General features: G+C 53.2%; 1 protein-coding gene across 1 annotated transcript in view; it reads left to right on the forward strand.

Moving 5' to 3' along the window:
- Positions 1-21,677, forward strand: part of LOC144762288 (uncharacterized) — a 373,848-nt gene that overhangs the window by 236,342 nt on the left and 115,829 nt on the right. The gene's annotated exons all lie outside the window — the stretch shown is intronic.

Genomic DNA, 21,677 nt, shown 5'->3' on the forward strand with positions numbered 1-21,677 from the left:
CGCTGGATGCATCTTAATGCTAAAAAAGTGTTTTTTAAATAAAGTGCTCCTAAAATCCTACAAAATACACACACATATATATATATATATATACTTAAATCAGTATTGTATATACACACCTCACTAACACTTCTATAAAAATACCCTACTGTTCAAGTACTAACGGTAAATTGTACGGGAATAATTAATTTGTTCTGCTTACATACTAATATCTGTAATTCAATCATATAGTCTAAACAGTAGTGAATAATTTGTGTACACATATCCTATTTCACTTAATCTTAAAAGATGAACCATGTAACCTGTGTATGTTCTATGTCTCATTGCCGCTCAGTTGTTCTACTGTAGATGAAACTAACTTAGTATAGGATGCTCATAAATAATTATACATATCTTCAGTAGTATTCAACCCGTTAGGACTTTTACTATCCAGCTCTAGAAACATGTGTGTGTCTAATTTTCTTAGGAGCTTTTCTCGATTCCCTCCCCTTCTCAGGGGGGGCACTGCATTGATGACATATGCGAGGCATTTCAGCTCATTATTGTGTTCAGACTTGAAATGCCTAGCGACCGGATAAGCATTGTCGTTATTCACGATCGCTCTGAGATGCTGTAAAATTCTGACGTGCACCTGCAGCTTGGTACTGCCAACATACCGCAAGCCACTGGTGCACGTCAACATACACCACATACTCAGTTATTCAGCCATAGTTTCCTTTGATCGCCACACTTGTATCAGAGAAAGGAGTATTATAATGGGTTGTGTTGATGCCGAACTTACATGGTGAGCATTTGTGGAAGCCTGATTAGGGTTTGAGCCATGTGCTAGCCATGCAGAGTTCAGGACTCATTTTCACCAATTGGCTCTTCATTGATCTAGATTTTCTGTATGTGATGGTAGGTGTCTCTGGCAATCTACTTCCCAGAACTCCATCCGTAAGCACAATAGGCCAATTCTTTTTAATGATTGACTTTATTTTTCTCTCTTGCTTACTGAACGTAGTAATGAGTCGGGGGCTCTCTTCCTCCCTGTTGTTAATTGTTTCTTTTGGGGACAGCAGAGATTCTCTCGGCCTTTCTTTTGCCTTACTCAATGCCCTAGAAAGGACTGATTTGCTGTACCCTCTCTCTTTAAGTCTGCCTACCATCTCTTTGGAGCACTTTTCAAATTCATGCCGTGAGCTGCATATACGTTTGAGTCTTAATAGCTCTCCAAACGGAATTCTCTCAATAAGATGACGCGGATGCCCACTACTAGCGTGCTGTATGCTATTGCCCGCTGTGGCTTTCCTAAACAGGGTTGTTTCTAGAGTGTGGTTGTTGACTGAAACTTGTACATCCAGAAAGTCTACTCACTTTACTTATAGTGGATGTAAAGTTTAGGTTGCTAGAATTATTGTTCAAAGTATTTACAGATTCCTGTGCACTACCCTCATCCCCATCCCATACGCAAAAAACAGCATCTATAAACCTTAACCAATGACTTGCATGATGTATATTTGGTGTTTTACTTAGGACCTGTTCCTCCCACCAGCCAACATGCAAGTATGCGTAGATGGGGGAGAAACCGGATCCCATAGCCACGCCCCTCTCTTGCTTCCAGGTCTCTTTGCCAAACATGAAGAAATTGTTATTTAAACACCAGGCAGTCAATTCACATACCATTTTGTTATGGCCATAGTATTCATATGGTCTTTTGTCCAAGAAATGTTTGACCGCTTTTAATCCTGCTTCATGGTTGATGCTGGTGTATAACAACTCGATGTCTATTGTAAGTAAACACCAGCCTTCTTCCCATTTGATAGTATTTAGCTTATTCAAAAATGCCCTTTGTCTTTCACATAGCTAGAAAGGCCCTTGACAAAGTATTGTAAGTAGTAATCAATATATTGGGAGATATGTCCACCAACGCTATTAATCGCAGAAATAATCGGTCTACCAGGTGTTGGGGAAAACAATTTATGCACCTTGGGGATTAAATACAAGATGGGAATAACCGGATTTTCAATGTGAAGGTAATTACATTCTGTAGATGAAATCAAACCTTCCCTTTTGTATTGATACAGTAATTTTTTTAAACCTTCTTTGGCTTTATTGTACTCCGTTCCATTTGATCTTATATAGCATTGTTCATTGCTCAATTCTCTCATTGCTTCCTTGATGTAATCTTTTTTGGGCCACAAGACAATATTTCCTCCCTTGTCTGATTTATTGATTATCACTTCTTGGTTACCAGACAGTTTCTTAATCAAGTTCACATATTACGTTCGATTATGGTTTTTCTTAGGATGAAGCGGTTTATTCACTCTCCAATTCAGTTTCTTCAGATCCTCTACTACGCATTCATGAAAAATGTCATTGGTGTCTTTCGGCATGATTGGAATAAAAGTACTTTTTGATTTAAAAGGACTATCTCCTGCTCCCTTTTGTGGTATATTTATTTTTTGAAGTCGGTTCTGAGTGTTGGTTCCATCTTCATCATTTGATTGTGATAAGTCTGTGGATAGTGTTCCTAGATCATGAAGAGTTAAAAAGATTTCTGCATCTGATGCCGGAATGGCTGGAGGTATAGTGCTCCTGCTATGATCTGCAGTCGGTGTAATGGCACTGCCCCCCCCCCTCCCCCACCCACGCTTTGATGGTAAAAAACGTAACTTTAAATTTTCTAATGAAGCAAAAAATGTCTACCCTGGTGCTGGCATAATTGAATGATTTTTCGGGGCAAAAATTAAGACCTAGAGAAAGGAGCTGCTTCTCTGCTGCGGTTAACGTGATGTCAGACAGGTTCGTGATGGTCAAATACACTACTGCTTCTTTCTGAACCATTGCTGTTTTTTCTTTGGCTGCAGTTTTTTTCTTTTTTATCCTTGCTGTCCGTCTTGCATTTCTTCTTTTCCTGTTTGATTGTTCCGGTTTCTCGGACAGAGTGTTTGTCTCCGGACTTGTACTAAAAAATCAATTTCTTTGCCCAAATTTAACACCATGAAGGGACTTAGCTCTGCTCAGTAGTTCTCAGGTTTCTTCAGAAATTCTTCATTTTGTCTGCTTTTAGGAAATCTCTTTTTCGACCTTGCTGTTTTCAGAAGACCCCCACAAGAAGTGCATTTACTGCTTGTATCCTGACCACCAGGTGAGAGACTGCAAGATATGATAGAAACTACTAGCAGCAGATTCCTTCACGTAGAATTACTCCCAGGCGTGAGACTGAATCCGGAAACTTTTTTGCCACAGCATCCCTGCGCGCCAGGGGCGGGGCAACATCACGCAACTCCGCCTAGGCGTCGTCCGCATACGTGACGTCAGCGAGGTCACATAAGACCCGCCTCGGCATGCCTACGTCAGTTTTTTCCTTTTCCGTGCGCAACCCGGATCCGGTTCTTGCTCGGGCCTCTTTAGTCCGCCATTTCTTTTTGGTGGAACAGTGTGCGAATGCCTTCGGGCTTCAAAACTTGCACGTTTTGTGTCTTATGTCTTATGTTGGCAACGGACCCGCACCTCATTTGTATGTGGTGTTTGGGGGAGGATCACGGCACCACTGATTGTGAGGCCTGTTGAAGCCGAAGTCGCGGCGGGAGCGCCGGAATGAAACTTCTCTTGGCGCGTCTCTCCAGGTTGACGTCCTCCCCTCGGTCTGCTTCAGCGGACGGCTTCAGATACGGCTGTGGTCGTCGTCCTCGCCCTTCTCTGCTGTCACATGAGCATCGCTCCCCGGTGGGTAAGTGTCACAGTTTGTCCCCAGGGGCTGGTTTCCGGCCTGCCGGGGACATGAACTCTCCGCGGGTGATGCGGCCCCGTGTGTCGTCCTATCCACAGTTTCCCGGTGTTGGGGCGTCGAGAGTCCAAATGGAGACATATGCGGCGGCTTTACAGGCCTCGCTGGCGTCTCCCCCTCTTGGGGCGTCGGCGGACCCCTCGCATTGCGCAGGGCCTTCCGCGGCGGCGCCGACTGGTTCGGATCCAGGCTTGGAGGATGTGGTGCTGTTGGGGTGCGGCTCCTCTGGGGCACCTCGTTCTGGCCACGGTGTCTCTGCCTCGCCACAAACTCCTCCGGGAGTCCCTATGGTGTCGCGGGAGGTCGCCGGGTCTCGGTTCGCATCTCCGAGCCCCTCTGAGTCCTTTGACAGGGTGGTTCTGTCTAAGGCCGAGGTGATGCTGCTGCGGCGCCGGCAGCAGCTGGACCGTGCGGAGCCACAGGGGTCCGTGGACCCTCCTCTTCTCGCTCCGTGTCGAGGCCGGGTGAGGACCCCTCGTCCCTCTCCAGGCCCCTCTCGCCCCTCCTCACAGGTGGCTGCCTTGTTGGAGGGCGAGTCGGAGGTTGGGTCGTCCCTGGCACCGCCAAGAGTTGCCGAGCGATCTCCTCCTTCTGGGTGGAGGACTTTGTGTCACTCCCCAGGCCCGTCTCGTTCCCCCACACAAGTGGCTGCCTCGGCGGGGGTCGGGTCGGCACCGCCCCGAGGCCGATTCGGCTCCAGCTCCACTCCAGTTTCCTCTCCAGTCTCCGGTGCGGGATGACTTGGAGGAACCTTGTCCGGTGACGCCAGATGGTGCCGACGTCCTGCCTTAGGCAGCGGACTCTACGGCTCAGCGCAGGGGTCGTACCGCGGATTCGTCTTCGGACGCTCCTTCTCCAGAGGCAGGCTGTATATTGGTGTCGTCCTCCCCAGATTGGTTGCCGTGTGGTGTCTTTTTCACCGGCGTCGAAGGGCGGCTCCCCGCCCTTCTTGAGGCAGAGGTGTTTGTCGGAAGAGCGGCAGGTCCCTCATTCTTCGGCTCCTTCTGACTTCCAGGTCTGGCCCTTGCCCGTCCTGCTTGGCCTCGGGGACAGCCGCCTTAGTTTGCAGCCGTCTCCCACGGATGAGCTGATTTCTCCACAGCAGCGCCCTACGGAGACGGGTGCGGCCTTCACTCACGCGGATTCCATGGCTGTGGGCATCCTGCGCATGGGTGACCTGGTGGCTCACTTTCCGGCGGACCATCTATTGGAGGTCCTCCACCAGGGCTCTGGTGGGAGGGAAATCTTTCTTCCATTTGAAGGTTCGCTCCTTTCTTCCTTGACGGGGGCTTGGAGGCGTCCTGCCTCAGTGGACCCGGTGCCTCAACCTCTTCGGCGCTGTGTGACCCGGCGTGCCTTTCCCTCCACCCCTCTGCCTCCAGTCCTCTTTTGCGGACGGCTTTTCCCTCCCTGTCGCCGCTGTGTACTCTGCCATCCCGAGAGGCCTGCAGGCTGGACTCTTGGGGGCGCAACATGTTCGCCTCGACCAGCGCTGCCCTGCAGGCCCTTAACACCTTGTGTGTGCTGGCTAGGGCCTCCTCCTGTCTGTGGGACTCTGCTGAGTCTCTGGGATCCGCAGCGTCCCAGGAGGGTGGTCAGGTGGGCTTACGGCATCATGCGTTGGATGGCCTGGAGCTTGCGGCGTTTATTCTCCGCTTCGCTCTGGAAATCTCAGAGGTACTGGGCCGGGCCATGGCTTCCTCGGTCGCTCTCAGTCGCCATGTTTGGCTTCGGGATGGAGTATTCCCTGAGAATATTCTGGAGCGACTCATCGACCTTCTGTTTGATGGCAGCCTGTTGTTCCATGCCCCGGCTGACTCCGCCATCCAAAGGCTCTTCGCAGGGCTCCGTCCTCCTTCTCCTCCTCCTCCTCCTCCTCCTCGTCCTCCTTGTCCTCCTCCTCGTCCTCGTCCTCCTCCTCCTCGTCCTCCTCCTCCTCGTCCTCCTCCTCCTCCGTCCCCTTCTCAGTCCCCTCCTGAGTTGGGTTGGTTCTGGGCCTTCTTAGGCCGGTTGCTCTGGCTGTGGAGTGTGTTTTCTGGCCATTTACGCCCTTCCTTAGGACTTTGGCATTTTTGGCTGGTTGACGGCCCTTTTGTTGATTATGTGTGTGTGTTCTGCCTGAGTTATTGCGCAGACTTGGCCCTGAGATTAGGCCTTCTGCTTTGCTTGGGCTGCTTGCCAAGCCTTCCGTGAAGGTGTTTTTTTCCCTGTGGCTCTTTTGTTTTTCCTCTGCTGCGGAAGTTCTTCCAAAGAGGAATCCCATATCTTGGGACTTAAAGTGGGTTAGTGGTAGCTGTCATATGGCTTGCGCTCTGCTAGGGGGTTCTGGTCGCCTTTGGGTGCCTGTTCTCAATGGTGCTGTCTACTCTGCCTTCCTGGGGCCTCAGGCTGTTCTTGCTTTTGGCGGCTTTTGACTGCTGGCGCTGTTCTGGCTGGCAGGTTGGTCTCCATCCGGAGTGGGTTTGCCTTCCTTTCCATTGTTTCCTTGGGTGCTCTAGGCTTCTTCTTCCGCTCTTGCTGTCTTGGCATTGGGCGGCAGCTGTGTTGCCTTGTGGGGGAGTGCGGTGCTTCGGCCTCTCCGACCTTGCCCTTGGTTCTTCTGCTGTCAGTGTACGGGCCTCTTCAGCCTTCTTCTTCTCCCACCTACATCCTTTTGGGGTCGGTGGGGGTCTGCTTGAGGGGTTCCCATTGCCTGGCAGGGATTCGGTTCTGCCTGGTCCACGGATCAGGTTCCCTGTGGGGCCCTCTGTCCTGTGTTGGCTGGTGGGGTCCTTTCGCAGACCGTCCTTCCCAGGGGGTATTGCTAGGGTATCTATTCTACATGAAGGAATCTGCGGCTAGTAGTCTCTATCAGATGTACGAGTTACTCACCTTCGGTAACGATGTATCTGGTAGAGATGATTCTAACCGCAGATTCCTTCACGGCTCGCCCTTCCTCCCCTATTCTACGACGACCCTTGGGTTGGTACTCGCCTCCCGGTGGGGGGCTATGTCTCCTGTGAGTGCCTTCTTTGTTCTTGACAGGTGGCTCCGTCTGGGGGCGGTTCATTCCTCCTTTGGTTCTTGGAGGATGGGGTTCCGGTGTTCCGGTGCCCTGCTGCTCTGGTTGTGGGGATTGCTTTCGATCCCTGTCTTCCCTCCCCTCCTTCCTTCCATTGCTATCCTCTGATTAAGGATCATCTGGCCATGTCTTGCCCTGGTCACTTGTGGGTGGTTGCCCTTTATGTTGGGGTGGCGTGGAGGTTTGTTGTCCCCGTCTGTCTTGGGACTTGTCCCCTTCCTTGCTCAGGATGGGGGTGGTAGGTTTCCTATGTGTACCATGACTTTTACGCATGTTCCTTGCCTCCAGGGCACAGGGGTGGGAGGCTGTCTATGTGCTAGCAGGGTGGCTGCGCAGGGCTCTGCTTGTTTTTTCTTCTTTCCCTGCCTTGGGTTCTGCAGTTTTGACACTGCTGTGGGTGGTGGTGTTAGTCGCCGTTTCTTTCCAATTGTTCTGCTCTTCACACACTGTTCCTATGCTTCCGCAGTTTATCTGGCGGTTCCGCCTTGTGGTGCGGAAAAGTTCTCCGAAGAAAACTGATGTAGGCGCGGCGGGTCTTAGGTGACCTCGCTGACGTCACGTACGCAGACAACGACTGGGCGGAGTCACTTGATGTCGCCGCGCCCCCGGCACGCAGGGATGCTGTGGCAAAAAAGTTTCCAGGATCCAGTCTCACGCCTGGGAGTAATTCTACGTGAAGGAATCTGTGGGTAGAATCGTCTCTACCAGATACATCGTTACCGAAGGTGAGTAACTCTGCAGAACTTTCCCACAAAAGACTCTGAGGGACAGAGAGGGGCGTCTACTTCTGTGGCTACAAAAGATTAAAGATCAGGACAATCCCTTATCCGAAGTTGGGAATATTGCCTCTGTTAAGACTACTTCCTCTAGGAAGAGGACTGCTGACACGCACTTATCTTCTCCTGGGGCTAAGGTGTCGAACAAACAGCACACCTCTAAGAGTGCTGAGCTGCCTTCTACTTCAAAAAAGGCTCCTCCACCTTCTAAGAGTAAAACTATGCCATCTACGCCCCGAGAAAGACTATGAAGTCTCAGGCTTCGAAACAAGTTTCTGACAGAGATTTAGCTCAGAAACTGGGTCCCTCGTCGACCAGCTAGACAACGATGTCTTAGACCAATTCATATCTCCCCTACTAAAGTTCCTCTTATGTTACCTCAACAGTTCTTGGAATCTGGAGAAGATGATGAAGATTCGGGTGAGGGTGATAGGTTTCGCACTGCCAGGAGCCCTTCTGAGCTCTTTATTAAATATCAAGATGTGGATCAAGATTTTGATTTCTGCTGGGAGAAGGTTCCTTCAGCTCCAGATCAATCCCTACGGCCCAATGCCTTTGGCTCTTCTAAATAATCTTCAGTACATGTTGGACGATTATTATCGCCATTGCTCTCCATCTGAATCTGCTTCTTCAATACCACCCACACCCGTTCCTCAATCTTCATCAACATTGAAGTCGCCCAGACCACATTCTCCGGTACCTTCGCATCGCTCTCGGGACGCTCACACCACGGACGTCGATAGGCACGAAGGAGAATTGGATGACAGATCACTCTTTACAGAATGTGATAACTACCAGATACAAACTCTGTCTCCTTCTACTCCTGCTCCGGTCGACCCTCCTCCTGTTGACATCGGAGGTTTTCATCTTCTCATGGAGAGGGCAACACAACGGTTTCTCCTTCCTATGGAAACCAAGAAGGATGATTGTTTCCTTTATGATTTTAAAGATCAACCGAGGAAACAAATACAGTCTATCCCTATTATTGATTTCATTTCACAGGAAGGACTAAAGGTTATGAAAGCTCCTGCTTCTATTCCTGCGGTCCACCCTGCCTCGAGAAGAAATACAAGGCACCAGACAAATCACCAGCATGTCTGATAGGTCAGCCAAAGGCAGATTCTGTTCTCGCCCAAGCAGCTCAATGACGAGCACGGAATTCCTCCTCTCCGCTGTCCGCTCCTCCCGATCGGGACGGGAGAAGTTTGGACGCTATTGGGAAGAAGGTTTTGACCATGGCAGCAATGACCGTCCGTGCAGCTATTTATTTTATTTTTATTTATGAGTTTATACCGCGCTAGAATCAGACTCCCGAAGGAGTATCTCCGCGCCATATGCCATGTGGAGTGGTTTACAGACAAGAGGACAGTTTATTGGGGGAATGCTAACACAGGAATAAAAAGGTTTTCAGCTTTTTCCTAAATGCTAAGTGATCACTGCACTGACTGAGCACAAAGGTAAGTTTGTTCCAGAGTGCTGGACCAACAGAGAACAAGGCTTTTCCGCCTTGTCTGGACTTCTTTACAATGGGTACCTGAAGTAAAAGCTGTTTGGAGGATCTAAGACTATGGGAGGGGTTATAAGAAATGAATTTTTCAGCCAAGTATGAAGGTCCTAGATCGTGCAGTCCTTTATGGACGATACAACAGATCTTAAACTTAACCCTTTGGCGGATGGAAAGCCAATGAAATTTTGCCAATAAGGGTTTTGAAGGAGATCTCGAGGGGGCATTTAGGACCAATCTTGCCGCAGTATTCTGCACCACTTGAAGCCTGCCAAGTATACCCTCACTGGCTGATGCAAGCAACCCGTTGCAATAATCCAACCGGCTTACTCTACTCTACTTACTCAGCTAACTCACTGGCTATCTTAGGACGATACGATAGACAGATGTTGTCTGACATTTCTCCCTACATCGACATGTTGCCTGAGCCCTCTAAGTCAGAGGCTCTCAAAATCCTTAAGGAGGGGGAACGAATCTCAGCTGAGATTGATTCGGCTGTGGATGTTGCGTCTACAGGTTTTCGACAACTGGCTGGCGCCTCAGTCCTGTGGTGACAGGGCTGGTAAAAAATCCACATCATTTCGCCAGGAGGTTCAGGCTAAAATAATTGATATGCCTTTTGACGGCAAGTCTCTTTTTGGTCAGCATGTTGACAAGGCCCTCCAGGCCATTAAAAAGGATACATAAATAGCAAGATATCTCGGAACTCTTCAGTTTCGAAAACCGCCTTTTCGTGGCGCTAGAGGCCATGGATCCTTCTCTGGTCGAGGAGGCTATAATCGGCAAAGACCATACCAGTCCTATCAGAGTAACCGACGTTACTCTTCTCAGCGCCAACAATCCTTCAGGCAGCAACCAGCTACCTCTTATTCACAAAACAGAAGAAAGTCTTCCTACCGCAAACATGATACGTCTAAGAAGCAGTGACAACTGCCACCTGCTCTACCGCTTACCCCTTTAAAAGTTGGATGAAGGGGGCGTGGCCAAGATGGCGGAGTGAGAGGTCGCACTCTCCGCGAGCTCTCCCGAACTTGAACCCCTAAGCCGTGACATCGCACAGATCTCCCCCCGATCTGCTGGTCAACTATAGCAGGGACGGAGAAACCCCCTTGGCTCGCCACAGATCCGAGCCTGGCATCGCGATCGCGGAGCACCGACAACTGGACTGGGACCGGAGTGGAGCGGAGGAGGGGCCTGGGGCAGAGGCCTGCTGGTAGACGGAGAGCCTTAGGACCCCGGCCGCAATCATCCAGGGTGCGGCAACCTTCCCGGCTGTGCGAATGTGGCGCCGGCGGAGCCTCAGGCTAGTCCCCGAGTCGGGGGAACGACCGGAGGGGGCCGGCGGCGGCGCCGGAGCGACGCAGCCGGCGTGGGGCTGCTACGCAAGGCCCCCCCCGCCCAGTGAACCACGAGGAGAACGCCGACCGGGTGACACGGGAGACCCGGACCTGGCTGAGAGCCCGGGCCCTGCTGTAGGAGAGGCCGCCAGGACTCAAGATTAGAGGACGGCGCGCTCAAGTGACCAGCTCGGTGCGACAGGGCCTTCCCTGATAGCGCTGCGACGAAGAGAGGTGGTGCTGCCGGGAGCGACCTCTGGCCCGGGAGGACAGACAGAGCAGCCCGGGGTGGTCGGCAAAGACGTAGTGGGCACGCCTGGACCAGCACTCCATAGAAACAGCAGGGACGCGAGGCCGCCACCGACGAGGGCCTTTGAAGGGGCTCGACGCGCAGGGAACAATGGCGGCCTGCTGACGCGGCCTAGGGACCGACGGGGATCCGATTGCGCATTGCTAGGAGGGCGCAACTGGGCAGCGAGGGAGAAGCAGAAGCTGGATCGACCTCACACGATCTCCTAAAACAGCGGACTTAACCAAACCGACTCACTTCAGTAGTGCCCGCAATGGCCAGCAACAGAGGAGGCAAGAAGGGGGAGCGAACATTGCTAGAAATGTTGAACAAGGGAACATCGAAACAAGATAAAGGACAGCACTCGCCAGGCCCCTCGGGAAGCTCGCTGGAGGCGGGAGAGAGGGAACCACCGATCACCAGGTCCTTCCTAGAGTCTCTTTTCAGCTCCCTGCGGGATGATTTCCAATCGCTGAAGCAGGAGATAGCCGGAGAAGTCCGAGAAGTCCGGAAAGAGGTCGATAACCTAGGTGAGAGAGTGGCTACCATGGAAGGGGCCAGCCACTCGAGGGACGAAGAGATAGAACACCTGCAGCAGGAGGTACTGCGCTTGAGAGACCAGCAGTTGGACCTACAGGCGCACAACGAAGACCTCGAGAACCGGTCCTGCCGGAATAACATCAGAGTCCGGGGAGTGCCTTCCGGAGAGAAAGGGGAGGACATTACTGGATACCTGCAAAGCCTGTTCAGGGACATATGGATGAGCCAAAAGACTTCCTCATCAGAATCGACAGGGTGCATAGGGTGGGCATGGCGCGTCGAACCTCGGCGCCTCCGTCCGACATCCTGGCCTTCCTGCCGGACTTCCCGCTTAAAGAACGCATCCTCCGTGAAGCAAGGAAACGGCAGTCATTGCAGTTCCGAGGGCACCCAGTTGCTCTATTCCAGGACTTATCGGCGATCACGCTCCAGAAACGCAGAACATTTAAAATAGCGACAGACTTTCTGAGAGAGCACGGGACACAATATTCCTGGGGACATCCTTTCCGTCTCATCTTTCGGTGGAATGGCACCTTGCACCAACTTCACTCCCTCCAAGACACCTGCGGAGTACTTGGAATCACTGCGACAGACGAGGAAGCACACACGGCGCACTACAAGGGACGGCTGGCAACGGATCCCTGAGCGCCGGTCCCCTGCTTCCTCTACTCGACCGGATTCGCCTGCCAGCCGGGCAGGGATGGACGCTGCAATACGAGAGGCGTCCAGGGCCACGGCCCCGAATGATGTTGCGCTTACAGCCTAAGATGACTCCGGGGGGAGATCTACACAGCCACCTTTAACAATGCAGGTTTGGGGGGATAGGGGGATGGGGGTGGCGGGCAGGAGTGTAGTGGCTGGACGTCCACTTCAGTGACTTACCACAGATTTGTCCTCTGAGGACCGGCATGGGACTATGAGGTTTTGGAACTTGGTGAAGGGGTTGAGGTTTTTGGGGGGGGGGGGGGCAGGGGGGGAGAAGTTGGGGACGTTCTGCACCTTGGGTGGGTGGGGGAGGGTTTGGAGGGAGGGTTGGGGGAGTTCGGGTGGGGGACAAGGGGGGGGCAGGGGGGGTTGTCTAGTGCGTCACGCAGTTCCTGGCCGCTCTAGCGGCTTTCATACACTTTGTTCTACTCAAGCAGGCATCATACGCTCTGCCTTCTATCACCCCACATGCCGCCTACACCTCTTAAGATAGTGACTCTTAATGTTGGGGGATTAAACAACCCAGTTAAGAGACTGGCTGTATTGTCCTTGCTGGAAAGCACCCAGGCGGATATTTGTCTTCTCCAGGAGACCCACTTGCTACTCCGTGACTCCCATAGATTACGTTCCCACAAGTTCCCGGTACAGTTTTTTTCTTCTAGCGACACTAAGACTGCGGGGGTGGCGATCCTGGTGGCCCGACACTTCAAGGGGGAGGTCCTCCACAAACACACCGAACACAAGGTCAGGCTGTTGGCTTACAGATTTAGGGTTGGGGGGGTTGCCTTCGCGGTGGGGTCCCTGTATAGCCCCAATGAGCAGCAGGAGCGCTTCTTGCGATCAGCACTAGTAGACATCACTGCCTCGCAAGATAAGCACATCATTCTCGGAGGCGACTTTAACATGGTTTTCGACTCGGCCCTAGACAGATCCGCGCAATGATCTCCGCAAGTCGGGGAGTTTTCACCCGGGTGTAAAGCGCAGTTGTCGGAAGTGGACCTCCATGATCTCTGGCGTAGCATACACCCCACTGACAGGGAATATTCATACTATTCCCACGCACATAAAACGTACGCGAGACTGGACCATCTTCTGGTTACAAGCCCGGTACGTGCGTTGGCATCGGAGGCGGAGATGGGGGTGATCTCCCTCTCAGACCATGCCCTGGTCTATACCACGCTACACCTGCCACCGGTGTCTTGCCCTCCCAGGGTCTGGCGCCTCAGGGACACGTTACTGCACAGGAAGTAGGTAGTCAAGCGCATAACGGATACCATCCAGGACTACCTGTCCCACAATGACAACCCCGACACTTCCCTGGCGACACGATGGGCGGCCTTAAAAGCGGTACTTAGGGGGGGGGGGGGGGGGGGGGGGGAGTTTCTGGCCATCTCCTCGGCCGAAAATAAAGAGCGGCAGAGTAAGAGGGAAGAACTCACCCAGCGGGTCCGCGAGCTTGAACGCATGCACCGCCGGACTGGCGCCCCCCCGGATCGGGAAACAGCTCAAGGGATCGAGGAAACTCCTGGCGGCCCTAGATATGGACCGCGCGGAATACGCTGCGCTCACGCCATACCTATAATACGGGGGGGACCGCTGTGGCCACCTATTAGCTAATAGACTCCGGGTGACTCACCAGCGACAGGTGGTGAAGGAAGTCTCCGACTCCACAGGGTTGATGGCCACGGAGGACGCCCATATTGCAGACACCTTCCGTAGGTTCTACGCTGGTCTCTATGCCGGAGACTCACCGGATGAGCCTGCGACGACGGCATACCTGGACTCTGTTACCCTCCCTTCCTTGGCCCCCTCGCAGGCGAAATGCCTGGACAGAGATATTTAGAATCGAGGAGGTGATTTCTGCAATCGCCAAACTGAAGCACGGTAAGGCTCCGGGGCTGGACGGGTATACGTCTCTTCTACAAGATGTTTTGCACGTTATTGGCTCCGCTCCTCACCCGCCTGTTTAACTAGTTCGCTACTCCGGGGGCCATCCCGCCGGACCTTCTACGGGCCTCTCTCACAGTCATCCCCAAGCCAGGAAAAGACAGGACACAATGCGGCTCCTACAGGCCGATATCTCTCTTAAACGTAGACCTTAAGCTATATACTGGAATCCTGGCGGCCCGACTGGCCCCCCACCTACCGGGTCTTATAGAACCGGATCAGGCGGGATTCGTTCCCGGGCGGCAGACGGTGGACAACACCAAGAGGATCGTTCACCTCATAGAGAAGGCTTCCCGAATCCCCGGTGAGAGAATGATGTTAACGGTGGACGCCGAGAAGGCGTTCGACCGAGTACACTGGCCATATCTAAAACAGGTCCTGCAGAGGGTAGGTATAGGTGAGAAATTTCGGTCCATGATCCTTAATTGCTATAAATTTCCGACGGCGGTGGTGCGAGTGAATGGTTACAACTCGCGGAGCTTTGACATCGAGAGGGGTACTAGGCAGGGATGCCCGCTCTCACCCCTACTCTTCGCCCTCTTGTGGAGCCCCTCGCCCAACGAATACGCTCCAATCCGGCTGCGACGGGATACGGTTCGGGGGCTTCACACACACCATAAGCCTCTATGCCGACGACATTATACTGTCGCTGGATGATCCCCGGTCGGCCCTACCGGCGTGTATTGGGGAGCTGAACTCCTGTGCGGCCGTTGCGGGCTTTAGGATGAATATGGGGAAATCGGTGGCGCTAGACGTGTCCCTTACACCAGCCACTAGATCTTATTTACAAGGCCTGTTCCCAATGCTTAGGTCGTCTGATTCGGTGCCTTACCTGGGGATTCAATTGGCCCCCACCTTGCCGGCCATGGTGATGGCTAACTACACCGCCTTGGGCGAGAAAGTTCGGGAGGAACTCGGACGATGGAATCGGGGCACCCTTTCCTGGTTGGGCAGGATAGCCGCGGTGAAAATGACGGTCCTCCCCCAGATACTGTACATGTTCAGAGCCTTGCCTCTCCAACCGCCTGCTGGATGGATTCATCAGATGCAGGCAGACCTCTCGCGTTTCATTTGGCAAGGCAGGAAGCCCAGAATGAGGAGGTCACTCTCTATGCTAGCCCCTGAGGCTGGAGGACTGGGGGGTCCCAGATCTCCGCAAGTACTTCCAAGCGGCACAGCTGCGCTATCTGGTGGAAAGGAGTAGGTGGGAATCGGATAAGCACTGGCTCTTCCAGGATCAGGCAGTGGCGGGCCGGCCCCTACAAGAAGTGCCATTTCTGCGTCGGTCTCACCGCCCCGCGAACTTATATGCCTCATTTATCACTAGGGTGGCCCTGCGGGTGTGGGATGCCACCAACATCGCTCACAATCTCACCACTTTGCCCTCGCCACTCACACCCTTGGTCGACAACCCGGACTTTACTCCGGGGATGGAAAGCGGGGCCTTCGCCCATTGGCGTGCGGCCGGGTGTCGCGCCCTGTGCCATATATACGACCCAGAGGGCGTCGTCCCCTTCCCTCGCTTCCGGCAGGAGTACTCATTCCCAGAAACCGAAAGACTCCGATACATGCAAGTGCGTCACTGGGCTTTACAACCGCAGGTACGAGAGGCGGCAGATAGGCGATTCCTCCCCTATGAGAAGTGGCTTATGACCCGTACATCGGATACGAAACTAATAACAGACCTCTATCACCTACTGCAACCTCCCTCTACACACTTTTACAACCCGGGGAGGGAACGCTGGAAACGGGAGTTGGGCAGGACACTGAGCCATAAGGAATGGGAGAAGATTTCATACAGGGCACGGCACTCAGCATACCATATGGGACTCACTGAAACATTGACGAAGGTCTCTACCTATTTGTACTATACCCCGGAGCGTGTACATGAAATGGACCGTCGTAAAGACAACACTTGCTGGAGGGGATGCGGGCAAGTGGGCACACTGACACACATCCTATGGGACTGCCCGCTCCTAGACTCATACTGGAAAGAAGTGATAGATGAAGTTGACTCCCACTTCAACACCGAATTGCCTTGCTTTCCAGCCTACATATTGCTAGGGCTCCCCAACAGGTTAATGTTTCCCCTTAAATCCCGCAGAGGCAGACAGATAGCTATTGCATTGGGCTCAGCAGTACAGAACATCCTACTACACTGGCGCACTCCCACGCTTCCCTCCATCATGGGCTGGCTCCATAGATTATGGCATGTCTTAGGCATGGAGAAGTTATCACTCACAGTGGCAGGGTATATAGAGCAGTTTGATGACCTCTGGCAACCGTTCCGGTCTCTACTGCTTGCTGAATTTAAGGAAATTACCTGCCCAAGGTACCTCCGCCTCTTGAGGCTCACGACACCTGAGGGGTCTACCTCCTGAATGATCGTTGGGCAGGGTCCCTTACTTACAGAGTGACCAGGGTAGAAGATGCAGGATAGGACTGCGCACTGGATGACGGGGGGTAGGGGTAAGGGGGTTGGGGAGTTGGGGCGCGGGGGGGAGTTTGCTGGGGGGGGGATTGTTATTTTACCGCAACGCTACCCATTTTCATGTGTCACTGCAAATCAGTTTGCAACTGAGTGGTTCTTTGCAAGAGGCTAATGCCGGAGGGCGGCCCTAGCCGCAGCGACCAGACACCTTATACGCTCGGTGTGTATTGTTTATTTGGATGAAGAATCTCCCGTTTTTACTCTAAACTGGTCGGCTACAACAACAGAAAAATGGGTCTTGAATATTGTGGCCAGGGGCCATGCTCTAGAGTTTGTAAACCTTCCTCCGAATACTCCTCCCAAAGGACCACCTCCAGCTCACCTCTGAGCTTTTTTCCCAAATAAATTTGATGTTACGAAAAGGAGTGATTGCAGTAGTTCCTCAGTTGCAAAGAGGAACCGGTTCAGCAGAGGTGCTCTAGGGGCAGACAACCAGGTCAGCAGAGCTGCTGTAGAACCAAAGAAACCAGGTCAGCAGAGCTGCTTTAGAGCCGGAGAACCAGGTCCGCAGAGCTGCTGTAGAGCCAGAGAACCAGGTCCGCAGAGCTGCTGTAGAGCCAGAGAACCAGGTCAGCAGAGCTGCTGTAGAGCCAGAGAACCAGGTCAGCAGGGCTGCTCTAGAACCAGAGAACCAGGTCAGCAGAGCTGCTCTAGAGCATAAGAACCAGGTCAGCAGAGCTGATGTAGAGCCAGAGAAACCAAGTCAGCAGGGCTGGTCTAGAGCCAGAGAACCAGATCAGCAGGGCTGCTCTAGAGCCAGAGAACCAGATCAGCAGGGCTGTTCTAGAACCAGAGAACCAGGTCAGCAGAGCTGCTGTAGAACCAGAGAACCAGGTCAGCAGAGCGGATTTAGAGCCAGAGAACAAGGTCAGCAGAGCTGCTCTTGAGGCAGAGAAACAGGTCAGCAGAGCTGCTATAGAGCCAGAGAAACCAGGTCAGTAGAGCTGCTCTAGAGCCAGAGAAACCAGATCAGTAGAGCTGCTCTAGAGCCAGAGAAACCAGGTCAGCAGAGCTGCTCTAGAGCCAGAGAACCAGGTCAGGAAAGTGGCTCTAGAGCCAGAGAACCAGGTCAGCAGAGCTGCTTCAGAGCCAGAGAACCAGGTCAGCGGAGCTGCTTTAGAGCCAGAGAACCAGGTCAGCAGAGCTGCTCTAGGGCCAAAGAACCAGGTCAGCAGAGCTGCTTTAGAGCCAGAGAACCAGATCAGTGGAGCTGCTCTAGGGCCAGAGAACCAGGTCAGCAGAGCTGCTCTAGGATCAGAGAACCAGGTCAACAGAGCTGCTCTAGAGCCATAGAAACCAGGTCAACAGAGCTGCTCTAGAGCCATAGAAACCAGGTCAGCAGAGCTGCTCTAGAGCCTAAGAAACAGGTCAGCAGAACTGCTGTAGAGCCAGAGAACCAGATAAGCAAAGCTGCAGTAGAGCCAAAGAACCAGGTCAGCAGAGCTGCTGTAGAGCCAGAGAACCAGGCCAGCAGAGCTGCTTTAGAGCCAGAGAACCAGGTCAGCAGAGCTACTCTAGAGCCTAAGAACCAGGTCAGCAGAACTTCTCTAGAGCCAGAGAACTAGGTGAGCAGAGCTGCTCTATAGGCAGAGAACCAGTTCAGCAGAGCTGCTGTAGAGCCAGAGAAACCAGGTCAGCAGAGCTGCTTTCGAGGGTGAGAACCAGGTCAGCAGAGCTGCTCTAGAGCCAGAGAACCAGGTCAGCAGAGCTGCTGTAGAGCCAAAGAACCAGGTCAGCAGAGCTGTCGTAGAGCCAGAGAACCGGGCCTGCGGAGCTGCTTTAGAGCCAGAGAACTATGCCAGCAGAGCTGCTTTAGAGCCAGAGAACCAGGTCACAAAACAGTTTAGAGCCAGAGAACCAGGTCAGCAGAGCTGCTCTAGAGCCTGAGAACCAGGTCAGCAGAGCTGCTCTAGAGCCTGAGAACCAGGTCAGCAGAGATGCTCTAGAGCCTAAGAAACAGGTAAGCAGAGCTGCTTTAGAGCCGGAGAACCTCTGCTTTAGAGCCAAAGAACCAGGTCAGCAGAGCTGCTGTAGAGCCAGAGCAACCAGCTCAGCAGAGCTGCTTTAGAGGGAGAGAACCAGGCCAGCACAGCTGCTTTAGAGCCAGGGAAACCAGGTCAGCAGAGCTGCTCTAGACCCAGAGAACCAGGTGAGCAGAGCTGCTCTAGAGCCATAGAAACAGGTCAGCAGAGCTGCTGTAGAGCCAGAAAACCAGGTCAGCAAAGATGCAGTAGAGCCAGAGAAGCCAGGTCAGCAGAGCGGCTTTAGAGCCAGAGAACCTCTGCTTTAGAGCCAAAGAACCAGGTCAGCAGAGCTGCTGTAGAGCCAGGGAAACCAGGTCAACAGAGCTGCTTTAGAGCCAGAGAACCAGGTCAGCAGAGCTGCTTTAGAGCCAGAGAACCAGGTCAGCAGAGCTGCTTTAGAGCCAGAGAACCAGGTCAGCAGAGCTACTCTAGAGCCTAAGAACCAGGTCAGCAGAGCTGCTCTATAGGCAGAGAACCAGTTCAGCAGAGCTGCTGTAGAGCCAGAGAAACCAGGGCCGCAGAGCTGCTTTAGAGGGTGAGAACCAGGTCAGCAGGACTGCTCTAGAGGCAGAGAACCAGGTCCGCACAGCTGCTGTACAGCCTAAGAACCAGGTCAGCAGAGCTGCTGTAGAGCCAGGGAAACCAGGTCAGCAGAGCTGCTCTAGAGCCAGAGAAGCAGGTCAGCAGAGCTGCTCTAGAGCCAGAGAAACCAGGTCAGCAGAGCTGCTATAGAGCCAGAGAAACCAGGTCAGCAGAGCTGCTTTAGAGCCAGAGATACCAGGTCAGCAGAGCTGCTTTAGAGCCAGAGAAACCAGGTCAGCAGAGCTGCTTTAGAGCCAGAGAACCAGGTCAGCAGAGCTGCTTTAGAGCCAGAGACCCAGGTCAGCAGAGCTGCCTTAGAGCCAGAGACCCAGGTCAGCAGAGCTGCTTTAGAGCCAGAGATCGAGCTGCTTTAGAGCCAGAGAACCAGTTCAGCAGAGCTGCTGTCGAGCCAGAGAAACCAGGTCAGCAGAGCTGCTTTAGAGGGTGAGAACCAGGTCAGCAGAGCTGCTTTAGAGGGTGAGAACCAGGTCAGCAGAGCTGCTGTAGAGCCAGAGAAACCAGGTCAGCAGAGCTGCTGTAGAGCCAGAGAAGCCAGGTCAGCAGAGCTGCTTTAGAGCCAGAGAACCAGGTCAGCAGAGCTGCTTTAGAGCCAGAGAACCAGGTCAGCAGAGCTGCTTTAGAGCCAGAGAACCAGGTCAGCAGAGCTGCTTTAGAGCCAGAGAACCAGGTCAGCAGAGCTGCTTTAGAGCCAGAGAACCAGGTCAGCAGTACTGCTCTAGAGGCAGACAACCAGGTCAGCAGTATTGCTCTAGAGGCAGACAACCAGGTCAGCAGAGCTGCTGTAGAACCAGAGAAACCAGGTCAGCAGAGCTGCTTTAGAGCCAGAGAACCAGGTCAGCAGAGCTGCTGTAGAGCCAGAGAACCAGGTCCGCAGAGCTGCTGTAGAGCCAGAGAAACCAGGTCAGCAGAGCGGCTGTAGAGCCAGAGAACCTCTGCTTTAGAGCCAAAGAACCAGGTCAGCAGAGCTGCCGTAGAGCCAGAGCAACCAGCTCAGCAGAGCTGCTTTAGAGGGAGAGAACCAGGCCAGCACAGCTGCTTTAGAGCCAGAGAACCAGGTCAGCAGAGCTGCTGTAGAGCCAGAGAAACCAGGTCAGCAGAGCTGCTTTAGAGCCAGAGAACCAGGTCAGCAGAGCTGCTTTAGAGCCAGAGAACCAGGTAAGCAGAGCTGCTTTAGAGCCAGAGAACCAGGTCAGCAGAGCTACTCTAGAGCCTAAGAACCAGGTCAGCAGAGCTGCTCTAGAGGCAAAGAACCAGGTCAGCAGAACTGCTGTAGATCCAAAGAACCAGGTCAGCAGAGCTGTCGTAGAGCCAGAGAACCGGGCCAGCGGAGCTGCTTTAGAGCCAGAGAACTAGGCCAGCAGAGCTGCGTTAGAGCCAGAGAACCAGGTCAGCAAAGCTGCTTTAGAGCCAGAGAACCAGGTAAGCAGAGCTGCTGTAGAGCCAGAGAAACCAGGTCAGCAGAGCTGCTTTAGTGCCAGAGAAATAGTTCAGCAGGGCTGATTTAGAGCCAGAGAACCAGGTCAGCAGAGCTGCTCTAGAGCCTAAGAACCAGGTCAGCAGAGCTGCTCTAGAGCCAGAGAACCAGGTCCGCAGAGCTGCTCTAGAGCCTAAGAAACAGGTCAGCAGAGCTGCTTTAGAGCCAGAGACCCAGGTCAGCAGAGCTGCTTTAGAGCCAGAGATCGAGCTGCTTTAGAGCCAGAGAACCACTTCAGCAGAGCTGCTGTCGAGCCAGAGAAACCAGGTCAGCAGAGCTGCTTTAGAGGGTGAGAACCAGGTCAGCAGAGCTGCTTTAGAGGGTGAGAACCAGGTCAGCAGAGCTGCTGTAGAGCCAGAGAAACCAGGTCAGCAGAGCTGCTGTAGAGCCAGAGAAGCCAGGTCAGCAGAGCTGCTGTAGAGCCAGAGAAGCCAGGTCAGCAGAGCTGCTTTAGAGCCAGAGAACCAGGTCAGCAGAGCTGCTTTAGAGCCAGAGAACCAGGTCAGCAGAGCTGCTTTAGAGGCAGACAACCAGGTCAGCAGTATTGCTCTAGAGGCAGACAACCAGGTCAGCAGAGCTGCTGTAAACCAGAGAAACCAGGTCAGCAGAGCTGCTTTAGAGCCAGAGAACCAGGTCAGCAGAGCTGCTTTAGAGCCAGAGAACCAGGTCCGCAGAGCTGCTGTAGAGCCAGAGAAACCAGGTCAGCAGAGCGGCTGTAGAGCCAGAGAACCTCTGCTTTAGAGCCAAAGAACCAGGTCAGCAGAGCTGCTGTAGAGCCAGAGCAACCAGCTCAGCAGAGCTGCTTTAGAGGGAGAGAACCAGGCCAGCACAGCTGCTTTTAGAGCCAGAGAACCAGGTCAGCAGAGCTGCTGTAGAGCCAGAGAAACCAGGTCAGCAGAGCTGCTTTAGAGCCAGAGAACCAGGTCAGCAGAGCTGCTTTAGAGCCAGAGAACCAGGTAAGCAGAGCTGCTTTAGAGCCAGAGAACCAGGTCAGCAGAGCTACTCTAGAGCCTAAGAACCAGGTCAGCAGAGCTGCTCTAGAGGCAAAGAACCAGGTCAGCAGAACTGCTGTAGATCCAAAGAACCAGGTCAGCAGAGCTGTCGTAGAGCCAGAGAACCGGGCCAGCGGAGCTGCTTTAGAGCCAGAGAACTAG

This window comes from Lissotriton helveticus, chromosome 6 (assembly GCF_964261635.1).
Source record: "Lissotriton helveticus chromosome 6, aLisHel1.1, whole genome shotgun sequence".
NCBI classification, from domain to species: domain Eukaryota; kingdom Metazoa; phylum Chordata; class Amphibia; order Caudata; family Salamandridae; genus Lissotriton; species Lissotriton helveticus.